Below are 13169 nucleotides of genomic sequence, written 5' to 3' on the forward strand. Positions count from 1 at the left end.
ATTACTGCTAAAACAAATCCTTTGATGCATTCATCTTACTTCTTTCTAAACACATTTACTTAATCAGCAGAGTTGATTGTGTTTACATTTTTTACTTAATGATATTTAAAAGTTTTAAAGGTTATTTTTGCTCTCCTAATGATTTTGAAAATATCTGAAGCCAATTTCAAATCCAATTACTGAGAATAAAAATTTTATTAACAGGCCCCAGTTTCATTCCCAAATAAGAAATGTGATTCATATCTATTAATTTGCCACCAACATGTAGCTTTCCAGAATAACTACTTAAAATGAATTTGTAGAATATAAACATTTTTATTGTTTTCTATACACTGAATTCATTATTCCAAAAATTATGAGCAGCACTACAACCAAACTACACAATAATTGATGTCCTCTATGAAAGTCAAATGTTTTCAGAGTCAATATAATCACAACATATACGTTTTTTGGACTCACGTGTTCGCTTACAATTTGCTTATAACTGGTTTACAGAAATGGAAGTTTGTACATTACAATAAGGTTTTATTGATTTATCAGTCACAGAATATACTGAGCATATTCAGTAAACTAGAAGAGCTAGCTTTGTAGCTAGCTAGTATCATATAACAGCAAATGGTAGAATACTTCAGAGCCAAATCAGAAAGCTGGCAAAAGACAAATGGTGTAAATTGGACTAGGATAGACTAATATTTAGTAAGTCCAGGAAATCAAATTCTAGGTTCTAGAGTTGTATGCTTTGTCCATGATGATAAAAATATTTACTCCATATTTTAGGCATATAGTCAATTATTCTATAACAATGTATTAAATTTTTTGAAAAATGTTTTCTTATTTGGAGATGTGTAAAGAAATCTTTAACATTTATTTAGTAAGATATAGCAATATTTTTCCCAGCAAACCATTTCTTTTATTAACAAGTCTTAATAAATTCAGATAATTTATTTGACTTTCATATGCATTTATGGGCTTTTTTGTTAATAATGAATAAAAATATTTCAAAATATATTTTTAGGTGTTTTAAAATGATATTTTCAAGCAATTTTTGTTGTTATTGTTGTTGTTACGAGGGATTTAGCACATGCTAGGCAAGTGCTCTACCACTGAGCTACATCCACAGCCCTCAATCAATGTGTTTTAAAAATATGTTAAAATCGACAAAAAACATGAAAACATTGTGCAAAACTAAATTATGCTTCTCTAAAGCAAAATTTTAAATGTATGTCATTTAAAAATTCATAGGAGATCAAATAGTCAAAGGTGATAATGCTGTTTGTTCAGAATTCTATTTTTAAAGTGAAAGAATACAATTATCATTAAATCTGTTTTTTCCTTTGAAAATGGAATGGTTTTGAGAACTTCTGAGTGCACACTCAGAAGTGGAACCTAAGCAAAAGTCAGAGCATTCATGAATCTTATCTCTCAACTGGTTTCTCTACTACTCAGCAAAACAGAGGTGGCCAACATGTTATTTTTTAAGCCTAATTTTTCTTTATCAATTGTAAATTGCTTAATTTCCATTCCTAATGGACCACTGAACACTCAGAAGAAGCAGAAAGTACACTCATGTTGAATACAAATTAATAAGGGGCATAAAAATAAATCAGTAAATTCATCCAAAGATTCTCTTCACCAGATCTATAAATTGTATCCATTAGATCAAACTACTCACATTGCCTATCAAATAGCTGTTATTTAAAATACAAAGTTAAAGAGAGAAAATAATGGAATAATAATATTTAATTTAGTTTTTCATATATTGGAGTAAAGACCAAAATGCCCACAATGTGCTGTTTGAAGAAATATTCTAGCAAATGGAGGCTAAAAAACTTCTATTATTACATTTTAAAAGTAAAATGTTAAGAATTCCAAATATCATCTCATAAGGAGTTATTTAATGCCATAACCTGTTACTAAATTTTAATCTACTTCCTTATTTATATTCAGTCCCTAAATCAAACTTAATATACCATTATAAAATTTAACAAATTATGCTTTTTCTTCCATAGCTGAAGACAAACACCATGTGATATTACACATTATGAAAATTAAAGACTGTGTTTAAATAAAGTTTATAAGGCAAAATCGATGTAAATTAACTTCTTTTCTTTTACTAATGCCAAAAGAATGTTTAAAACACTACCTAGAGAATATATATTGCTATTAGAGAGATTCAAGAGTTGATAGGCTGAGAAGTGTTGCTATGACGTTGCTAAGGTTTTAGATCATTTTAAACCCTGAAAAGTTTCAATTACTGATGGAGAAAGTGAATCACTGATTTTATACTGCCAAGTGAAATGCAGCAAGCTAGAATAACTGGTTAGTTTTATTAAGGTATCTTATTAAGATGGCTTATTAAGCTACTCACTATTGTTTTCATAGGGTTTTAGGCTGATACTAAACTTTAAAATGTAGGATTCTTTCCTTCCTAACTTTCATAAAAGTCATATATAATTAGCACTGAATGAAATTTTCTAAAGTCAACATTTCAAATTTTGATTAACAAGGAATACAAATCAACCTTATTCAAGTTTAATTCAAAAGACTGGCAACATCCTTTGGGAGACTAGTAGAGATAATATATCAATGCAACTTCAAATTTCAGACTAAGCCATGGGCCTACAAAGTAAAAGTAATATTCAACTTATTAAGCTGGCATGGTGATAGTCATTTTCTTTATGTGACTTAACTCTGATTCATAAAAACCATATATTATCAAATTAAAATCAACATTTAGGGTCTAGAAAGCAATTAGGACCCTTCTGTTGATATATATGATGCTTGATCTAGACAGAAAATGAATTATAATAACAACAAAGAAATAGCTGCCAAAAGTTCAGTGTACTGAACATAAAGTATTAGAGAAATTTAGGTAGTGGTAGATTTTTGGATGGCATAAAATTAAAAACCTGGCCAAATTTCATAGACTACAAAGAACCATAATTTTTAAGATTCACACCATATTCCTGAACATAAAATATCATTCATTAGAAATCATATGAGTTAGGATAACTTAGCAAGTTATCATTAATTATTATTTTCAATAAAGATAAATTAGGAATGTCTTTTTTTCTTCCTAGCAATGTCCTTTTCATCTTTTATAGAGTATTTAGGGTTAGAACTAGCGTGAGATGAATGAAGCACTCATCTCAAGTTAAAAGCACTTATTTCAGGGCTGTAAAAAACCCCTCAGAGATCAAGATAATATTCTAATGAAATATTTTTTAAAATAAAAATTAACTGTCTGGATACAGTAGTGCATGCCTGTAATCCCAGTGACTCAGGAAGCTGAGGCAAGAGGATCATAAGTTCCAGGCCAACCTCAGCAACTGAATGAGGCCCTAAGTAACTTAGGGAGACCCTGCCTCAAAAGAAAAAATGGAATGGTCTGGTGATGTAGCTTAGTGGTAAAGCACACATGGTCAATCCCAAGTAGCCCCCACAAAAATCAAAATTCATTGAAAACTGCATGATAAACAATATAAAAATTTTAAAGTTTCTAAGGCAAAAAGTTTGCTTAAAAATAAATTTTAAGAACATTTAAAAAAATATATTTTAATACCTTTATTTCACTTATTTATTTTTATGTGGTGCTGAGGATCGAACCCAGGGTCTCGCACATGCGAGGCGAGTGCTCTACCACTGATCCCCAGCCCCAGCCCATAAAAATAAATTTTGACAAGAGGTTTGTATCTCTACATCATTTACATAAGCACAGAATACTTGAGTCAGAGAATTTTCCAAAGTAAATTTTAGTAATAAATCCCTAAATATTGTTCAAAGGTACTTGACATCCTATGTTTAGGCCCCTAATTTTTAAGCTCTAAACTCCTTAGCATATGTGAAGTAAGTTTTCCCACATTACTTAGACTAACTTATTCTAGTGCCAAAATAGTGTCTTTTAACTAATTATAAGGTTGATTGCTGGTATTCCTTTGAATTAATTATACTTGGAGTTACAAGGTGGTAAATTTCTAACTCTATCATTCTATCTACATTTAATACTAAAATTCTTCTGTACAAAAAGTTCCACCCCTCATCCTCCATCACTGTCATTTTTTAAAAACATATATACTTTACTTTGTTTATTTAGTTTTTTTAATTTTTTAATGTGGTGCTGGGGATTGAACCCAGTGCCTCATGCATGCTAGGCAAGAGCTCTATCACTGAGCCACAACCCCAGCCCTCCATCTCTGTCTTTTTAAAAGTATCTTTGTTTCAAAACATCTTTCTACAAAGATGTAAGAGTTCAATAGTCTATAATCAAAAAGAGTTCTTTTGTTGATACACAAATTGTCCCAAATTTGGTCAGTAGTCATGACCTCTTTAGCCTGGCTCCTTTGTCTTTTTCAAATTTCAGAACAAATACTTTGAACACTTTCTTGCTTTTTGACACAAAAGGATACCAGAGATTCACTTTATACTTTCCCTGACCCAGATCAAGGAGCTTTGGATTCTTCCAATGGGGCATGGTATGAACAAATCTGGGTGCTGTGTGTATCCACTGCTGTAGGCCTTTTCAATGGATAGAGCTAAGAACAGTTTCAGAAGTTCATACTGATATTTTCAGCCCAAATTTAATATTGAAGTTTCTTTTTCCTAATGCTATTTATTTAATAGTGAACACCTAGTTTCCTAATAACATTTATTTATTTATTCAATCCAATGATATACATAAACATGTTTCAAAATGCTGATACCAGGCCTGGAGATGTGGCTTAGGAGTAGAGTGCTTGCTGCCTGGTACACGTGAGGCCCTGGGTTTGATTCCTAGCACCTCAAAAGAGCCAAAAAGCGCTGATACCAATAGTACTATGAACTATGAACAATACTGCAAAACAAGATTTCTAGGCATTTCTTTTATCCTTAGAATAATCTGCCACAAGGTATGACAATCAGAAGATACTTTGGTTATTTTCTTTTTACTAATCTCTTATCAATTTGATACACAGATATATTTATTTCTACTTGTATTCAAATACTTTTAGGTCTTTTGTTTTTAAATTTGATTTAATTTTGGAATATTGGAAACATTTACATGGTTCAAAAGTTAAAACTTTACAAAATGGCATAATTAGAAAAGTTGCTTTTCCATCCTTTCCTTTTTACCTCCAGAGGTAATACTTTTCATTAGTTTTTGGTTTATCTTTTCTGTTCCTTTTGTTCTTACTTTTCACATTAAAAAGTAGTATAAATACTTGTTTTTTTTTCAGTTAACAATGTACATGGGAACCACTCAAATCGTTTTACACATATATTCCTTATTATATTTTTTATAGTTGCACTGTATTCTCCTATATGGATGCACCACAGTTTATTTAGCTATCCTACTATTTGGGTGGTTTTTATTTGCAGTTAAAAATAATGTTTTAATTCTTATGTTATTTCATATTTGCAGGGGTATATATTCAGGATGGATTCATAGAGGTTTATCCTCAAAGAGTAAATGCCTGTTATTTTGTTAGATACAGTAAAATTCTTTGGGGTTTTATCATTTTGCCTACCCACCAGTAATGCATAAGAATGCATTGAACCCATTTACTTCCAGGTTCTAAGACCTATGGCCAAAAAAAACACTTTTTCAGAAGTCAGATAGTACTTATGTTGTCTCTGAAGCTAAAATATTTTTCCCCTTACTATTTATGGTTCCAAGGAGATAGTAATAATTCCAAAATCTAAAATGTATATAATGAAATGACTATATATTACGTCTATATAGTACCTTATATCTTTCAAAGCACTTTTATGCACAAGCATTTAATTTGATTTTTATAGCTATATTTTGAAGTGAAGAGAGCAAGTATATAAGCTGTATCTTCCAGACCAGCATATTGAGAGGAAACAGAATTTAATTATTTAAATAAAGAATTTAATTATTTGTACATAACTAGCTACAATTATTATTTGTACATAACTAGCTAGTTCACTGATATTTCTACTAGACACTAAGTTTCCTCCCCTTTAAAACATACAATTTTAGTGTTTCAATTTTTATGTTAGTGTAACTTGCTAGATAAAAGCTTTAGGAATACAAAATTAGTCATCATATTTACTTCACAAATAGTGAATAAAGAAAGGTATTCTTAAGTTTATATTTTAAGGTTTTTCTTGAATAAAGCTTCATTTGTTTGGATTTAGCTTAAGAATTTTATAAACTATCTAACCAAGTCTAATAATAAAGAATATTTTGAAAAAAACATGCCATAATCTAACTTAAATTAAGATGGTGATATAAATATAAGTAACAAGTTGAATATAGTGAATTGTCCTTTAAAGTAATTGTCATGTTTCTAACTCTTAGCAACATATAGTTATCATATTAAGTGAGCTTCAAGAAAACATTAAAGAATGACATTAACCATCATTATATATTGACAGTCTTCACACAGAAGCAATGAAATCAATGAATGAGCACATAAAGCCCAATTTTGGTCTCTTATTCATAATGTAAACTGTTCACCATAAAGCACAATCTGTATATTAAAGATGTCATTTATTTTTAAAGTTGAAAAATAACAAAAAGACTTAAGACCCACATATAAGAGGTACTCTTTTTATCCTTTTCTGAGACACTGACCTGTATACTCATTTAAAAATGAACACCACATCTTTACATTATTAAATCTTTGTTTTGATCTATTAGTATTCACCAAAGTGCCATTTTATAAAACCCCACACTGAATAGACAAGGCTGGAGGTGACCATCTGCAGCTTTAGAGTCTGCGTTTGAATTGATGAAAAGAGCTTTGTGTTTTCATTGCCAAGTTTGATTCTTCCAGTCATTAGGCATTCCCCTCAGATCGCATCAATGAAGCCGGTACTCTCTTACACCCATGTGTTAAATTCTCTTCTCCTCATGGTTTCCTTTGCCAGCTCTACTCAAGAATGACTATTGGGTCTTAGTCACATTCTTCTCACAGCTGTGTTAAAAAAGAGCATCAGAAAGTCTTCCTAAAACCCATATGTGTATCTGGTCAGTTCTCTGTCTTAGGGTCACCTCACATTGTGGTGTGATTATACAGAAATTCATTCTTGTTCTTGAACTGTGCTACTCCCATCATTCTGGGAAAGATTAGGCCCTCTGAGAGTCAGTTGTGGGGAACTTGGAAGACTGATGTGAAGTACACATAACTCAGCCCAGGAGGCAGATTAGTTTAAGGAAAATATTTCAAGATAGAATTATGTTTTTGTTATTTTTATCATTATGTAGCTTGTTCTATGGCAAATGGTAAAATAAAGAAAAAGAACATAAGCATATACATTTTTTTTATGATACTGCTGTATGTGGCAAAGAGAAAAGTAAATTAATGATGTTCTATTAGTTTGCATGGTATAAATGCCAAAGCAACTAGGATGTTAAAGTTAGTGAGTTCTCAATGGTATTTACTATTAACAATGTAATTTGGGGAGCCTTATTTTTTTTTTACTTCTAGTTAGTCTTTCTAAACACCTGACAAAGTTATACAATAGTATAACATTTTTTTCATTATATTGTACTTAAGTTAAAAACTGATGAGAAAAACTGCCTCTGTTGAGTTAGTTGTTCAAGAATACATAATAATGTAAGAATTAAAGGATATACTTTAGCTACTACTATATACAATATTGTTATAGAGTTTTTTCCAGAATCAAGTTTACATATGGGCAGTATTTATGATTTTACCATCAGGCTAAATTACATTGAAACAAGAAAATGATTTTTTTTTATTTTATAAATTTGTCAGGGACCAAATATACATGATGGCAAATCCCTGACCTAATAGGAAGAAATAATTAATCATAGAATCTTAGAATCCAAATAAAATTTGCACTTCTATTTAATCTTGGGTTCATTTGAGTTTTTTTCCAATTATATTTTGAGAATATGATCTATACTTTATAAGAAAGTTTAAAATTACCATTTAAATTGTGCAACTTTGTGCATAGATTTTAGATGATTATATTGTAAATTTTCTAAATTGACAAGTAGATATATTATATCCAATCTATATATTTAAAAATAGAGAAAGTGAATGGGGAAATTCTAAGTTGAATTTTATGGAGTACAAAGTGTATGATACATTATAACAAGCATATTATATCAAATATAATGAGGTTGAACAATATCCAAGAGGGATGATAAAAATCTAAAATTCTAATTTTTACAGTAGCTTCCTTTTCCTTTACTCCTATAAACCATTTTAAAGTATACTAGCAAGAGATTCACCAAGAAACCTTCTTATAGGGAGTTTAAATCATTTTATACATCTTATTTTTACCAAATTTTTAACTACTTTCTCAAATAAGATGAATGAATTCTAACTTTATATAAGTATACAGGAGCTATATAGCCTGTTAAAAGTTAAGTAATAACAAGGATTTTGACTGCAGCTTAGAATCAAGGAAAAATGTGCTTGTTAGATCATACATGAATTTTATCTTCACAGATAAATAAGATGTGAAAATCACATCTGAATTTCTCTGAGGTATAAGAACTCCTTTGGTACTGGGTTTTTAGCCTATCACATACCTGTAAATTGTAAGTGTATTCTACACTTTTTCTAAAATGACAGGAACTCCATCTCTGACTTCTAATCACTGTAGAAGAGGGATTGATGAAAAACAACAAAAAACTCCTTTATTTTATTTAGTCCTGAAGGGAAAAAGTGTGTATTTCTCATAGTCTTTTGTTCATTTTCTTTCATTACTCTGTTTGCTTATATGAAACCTGTTTATCTATCTTAGTATGTAAAAATGTACTGTAGCCCACTCTAGTTCATTTATTTGAAGAGAGAGTATGAAATGCAGAAGTAGATCAAATGCAAGAAGTATTATTACAATTTAACTTTTTAGTTCTTACGTTTATTCAAATTTTTATTCTTTCCATGTAGTTTACTGTAAAATAGATCTAGTTTATCATAGAAAGTGTAGAACCTTAGGTTTAGAGAGCTCCTTTTCTTCTTTAGCACAAAGCCTTCACTTTCTACTCCTTTGGGAATCTCTCAAATTCTGGGTTAGGCTCCAATCCTAGTAATCCTACATTAATCCTTCCCTGGTATAAAGGAATAAACCAGACAATTGAAACTGTTTCTTAATGTCAAAGTGAGACATTTCCTAAATGTTAAGATATAATCCTGAATTCCTTAGTTTTTATAAATAAATGAATACATTATATATCTGTCAAACACGGTATGTATCTCTGGGTATAATAAAAGTAGTTCTAAAGAAATCTACTTGAGGTATTAGATGAATGAAAAAGGCAATCCACTATGTATATAAATATATAATATAATCAATAATTTTAATAAACTACACACTTGTTTTTGACAGAATATAAGATTTATATTTCATAAATTAAGTACATAATCATGCAATTTAAAAACAGGTCTGTGATTCACAAATCTGGAATACTAAATTCTTTAAAAGCCTATAAAAAAAGAAAAGCCTATCACATGTCCAGGAGTAGAAATGAAGCATGTTTAAATGCTGTACATCTTACAGTGATTGCTCAGGAGTTATCTGAGTACATCTTCCACATGTAAATCACAATAAAACTATGATCTAATTTTCTAGATTTAGAAGATATCTTCAAAAGCTGATTAGGGAAGGCATTTGTAGATAAACTATCACAAATAAATTAGCTATTTGACCTATTATTTGCTGAGGTAAGTGTCACGTTTCACAGACATTTTAAATCGCAAACACACACAAAAAAAATTTTAAAGAGCAATTTCCAGAGAAATTTTAAGTCTTCCCATTTATTAACAGTACTAATGAAGCAAAGTCCACTTTAAACATTACATTAAAAATTGATTTATATCTCGTGCTCAGTTGAGAATTTCTGAAGTGTATTCTTCAATTTACTCCATAAGTATTTACAGTATTCACATATGTGCAATGCTGCCCTAGAACTAACTTATAGCCCACACAAGATTTTATAGGAGAAGCATCACAGGTAAAATTGACAAGAAGCAGAATAATTTTATTGAAAAGACCATGCAATTCTAGGAAAAAAGTTACAGAGGCTTTTCATATTAGCTACTTGGGAATATTTTAGTATAATTATTTTTCTTTATGGTTAAAATTGGATTCTAAAGCTAGTGACAAAACTGAAAATTCTATTTAAGTCTTTTGATGAAAATAGTAGGCGTTTTTATTTTTTTAACCAAGGACTTTGGAAATGCTCTGTTCTCCTTCCCAGCACCCAGAGTCATCTATCCTGTTTTATAATTCAACCTGCAAACAGATTAAGCAGTGGAGTTTGTGGGAAGTATGTTTGCTCTACGCTAAGAACCCTTGTGTGACACTATGGTGACTCCCCTGAACTTCCAAGGGAACTACAGTTAGTTCTTACTCATCATCCAGGAAACCAGGCCGAGAATTCATGATTTCTTTGTAAGATCAACTTTTTCATAGAAATCAGCATTTGGCTGAAGGGCAGGAAAGACTATTATCATTCTGTGTTGTTTTTTCTTATCCATATTGCTCAAAAGATGCAGGGTGCTCTATGTTTCAAAAGGCAATTTTGTAAAAATCTATCTGTAAAAATCTATCAATTAAACTGTTTCATCCTGACCGTTGATATTTTAATTATCTTACAAAAAATTTAAATGACAAGAATTCATGTAACATTTAAACATCTGACTCTATTTTTCTTATAGAAAAGTATGTGGATAGAAAGTTACTTCTGAAAGTTGACAAATCTTTTCTTGAAAATATGTTTAAAGTTAAATTTTTCTACATCTGTTTGTTTGGTTTATTAACTATATAGCTATAGTTTAGGAGAGCATTTGAATTTTATCACTGTAAGTTGGGCCCACAGTACAGATAATATGTGACAAAAACTATTTCAATGTAAATATCTAAATCTTTGAGAGATCTTCAAAAATTATAAACATGGTTGTAATTACTTTTATTTTAAGCAATTATGTGCAGTTTAGGCATGCTAAATATTGCAACATGTATTCTTAAAATTCTTTGGAAGTTTTGTTTTAGGACACAGTAAGCATACCTATAGGTGGAAAATAAACTACAGCATGAAGTATCAAGTTTTAAATTTCATAATCATAAAAACATTCATCAGATGGATTGGTATGTCAGTTTTTGCTTGAATAAATGGAGAATGGAAATGGTCCTTGGTGAAACTATTGAGAGAAGTTTGTCCTATAAATAATAGAAGTACATAGTGCTCAACCCAAAGCGATGAATCTTCATCAGTGAAATTTTAGGTTTTATGACAGCTGGGCCAAAAACTATTTTTGGGCAATGAGTTTCTTGTATTCATTGATTTTTATCCTGTACATATTTGTAGGCCAGCTTATGAATGATAATTCTTATGGCTAGAATGATAGAACATGAATTTAAAATTCTACAGTTAGCAATAGTATACATTCTCTTTCTACCATCACTAAAGATTTCCAGTCTTAATTGTAATTAAACTTGAGGGAAGTGAGTTTTTAGAGCAAAGGTTAGAGTTTGGTCATGAGATTCCAGGAGAGGAGAAGGCGGTGCCAGTGAGAGGAGGTGGGCAGGATCCATCATGAGGGCCATCATTTTCTATGAAACTGGTTAGATTTGGCACTGGATTAGGAGAAATGCTTTTTATCTAGGGCTTAAAGTAGATCAGAGTATATCTGAATTTTTCCTGTACATTCCTGACCTGACCAGACCAGCTTTTACTTTATTCCTATTATTTTATCAATCTATTAAATTGCTTCAGCTCATTTTCCCTAAGTATTTATGGAGAACTTTATAGCAGACATCTGTGTGAGTTTGTGGAAGAGATGAGGATATGAAGATGAACAAGACACTATCCATATCTTAGGAAATTTGGGAGAGAGGGCAGAGAGGAGGTAGAAAATAAACTTATGAAACAATTATAACACCTAGATGGTTAAGAACTCTAACAAAGGTATGGATTAAGTACTATGAAAACCAAATAGAAGGAGAAAATAAAGAAACAATGGAAGAAAGAAGCCAGTTCAAGCTTTATAATGGGGGTAATGTTTAGGCTGGACTTCAGGAATTAACAAAAGTTTGGCAGTGCACTAAAAGGCAGGAACATGTTTAAAGAAGAAGGACTGTGTGAGGAAATGACACTAGAACAGTGGGACAGGGCCAGGGATAGGCCTCATATGAGAGATTTTATATGAGGAAGTAATATTTATGTTTCATGTTTGATTTGTTTTAGGTCTGATGGCAGTTAGGAAAGACAAACTCAGGAGAAATAAAGGCAGATAGAATAGTGTTATAATTATTGAGATAGTCCAGATGAGGCATGATGAGGACTTGGTGTAATAGAGCTAACTAGAAAGGATGGGACGAATGGAATCAAGACATTTAGGCAGTAGACACAGCAGAAATTGGTGCCAAAGTAAATATAAAAGGTAAAAAAGAGTGTGTTGAAGTTCATTAACTGAGACAGAAAATACTGGAGAAATTTATTTTCAGGGGAGGGCAAAGTAAAGAGTTTTGGGAACATGAGACTAGATCTTAGCAGAGAGGTGAGTACTATAAGAAGAAGATTTGGAAGTTATTTGGCTAATAGGTAGTGGGTTAAGCTTATGGAAATGGATAACATTTCCTAAGAATTATGTAGCAATAATCTTTAGAGAAATCGTGTAGGGCCAGGCACAGTGGCAGATGTCTGCAATACCCATGACTGCAGGATAAGGCAAGGAGATCACAAATTCAAGGCCAGCCTGGGCAACTTGGTGGAATCCTGTCTCAAAATAAAATAGAAAGGGCTGGGGATGTGCCTCAGTGGTAGATTACTCTGGGTGCAATCCCCAGTTCCATTAAAAAAAAAAAAAGAATCATTACTTTGGGATAGCTGGCAGATATATTCCTTAAAAGAAATGGAGTAGAAATGGACAGAAAAGTAGTAAAATAAAAGTCTTAAAATAATATTCTGTGATCATATCACATGGTCTTAACATGTCTTAACATTGATGTAATCCCTAGACTTTAGAACATAAGCTTTCTGTCTCTCTTCTTGTTTTCCAAACAATATTCATAAAGCATTCATCATGTAAAATTTTAGGATGTTTCCTACTCTCAAGGTATGCACAATCTAGTAGGAAGACATATAAACGTATAAATAATAAAGTACAGTAACTATCTTTGGGCATGGCAACAGGTTATAAGGTCCAACTAAATGAGTGTACTGTTGACTGGAATGGCTTCTAATA

At 31.2% G+C, this 13169-nt stretch overlaps 1 protein-coding gene and 1 long non-coding RNA gene across 8 annotated transcripts in view; one reads left to right on the top strand and one right to left on the bottom strand.

Annotated features, from left to right (window-relative positions):
* Nucleotides 1-13169, top strand: part of LOC125615244 — an 82440-nt gene that overhangs the window by 45781 nt on the left and 23490 nt on the right. The window lies entirely within an intron of this gene.
* The window catches only part of Mipol1 (mirror-image polydactyly 1), a 326985-nt gene that overhangs the window by 29936 nt on the left and 283880 nt on the right, over nt 1-13169 (bottom strand). The gene's annotated exons all lie outside the window — the stretch shown is intronic.

The sequence above is a fragment of the Marmota marmota genome, unplaced genomic scaffold, assembly GCF_001458135.2.
Source record: "Marmota marmota marmota unplaced genomic scaffold, marMar, whole genome shotgun sequence".
Classification (NCBI taxonomy): Eukaryota; Metazoa; Chordata; class Mammalia; order Rodentia; family Sciuridae; genus Marmota; species Marmota marmota.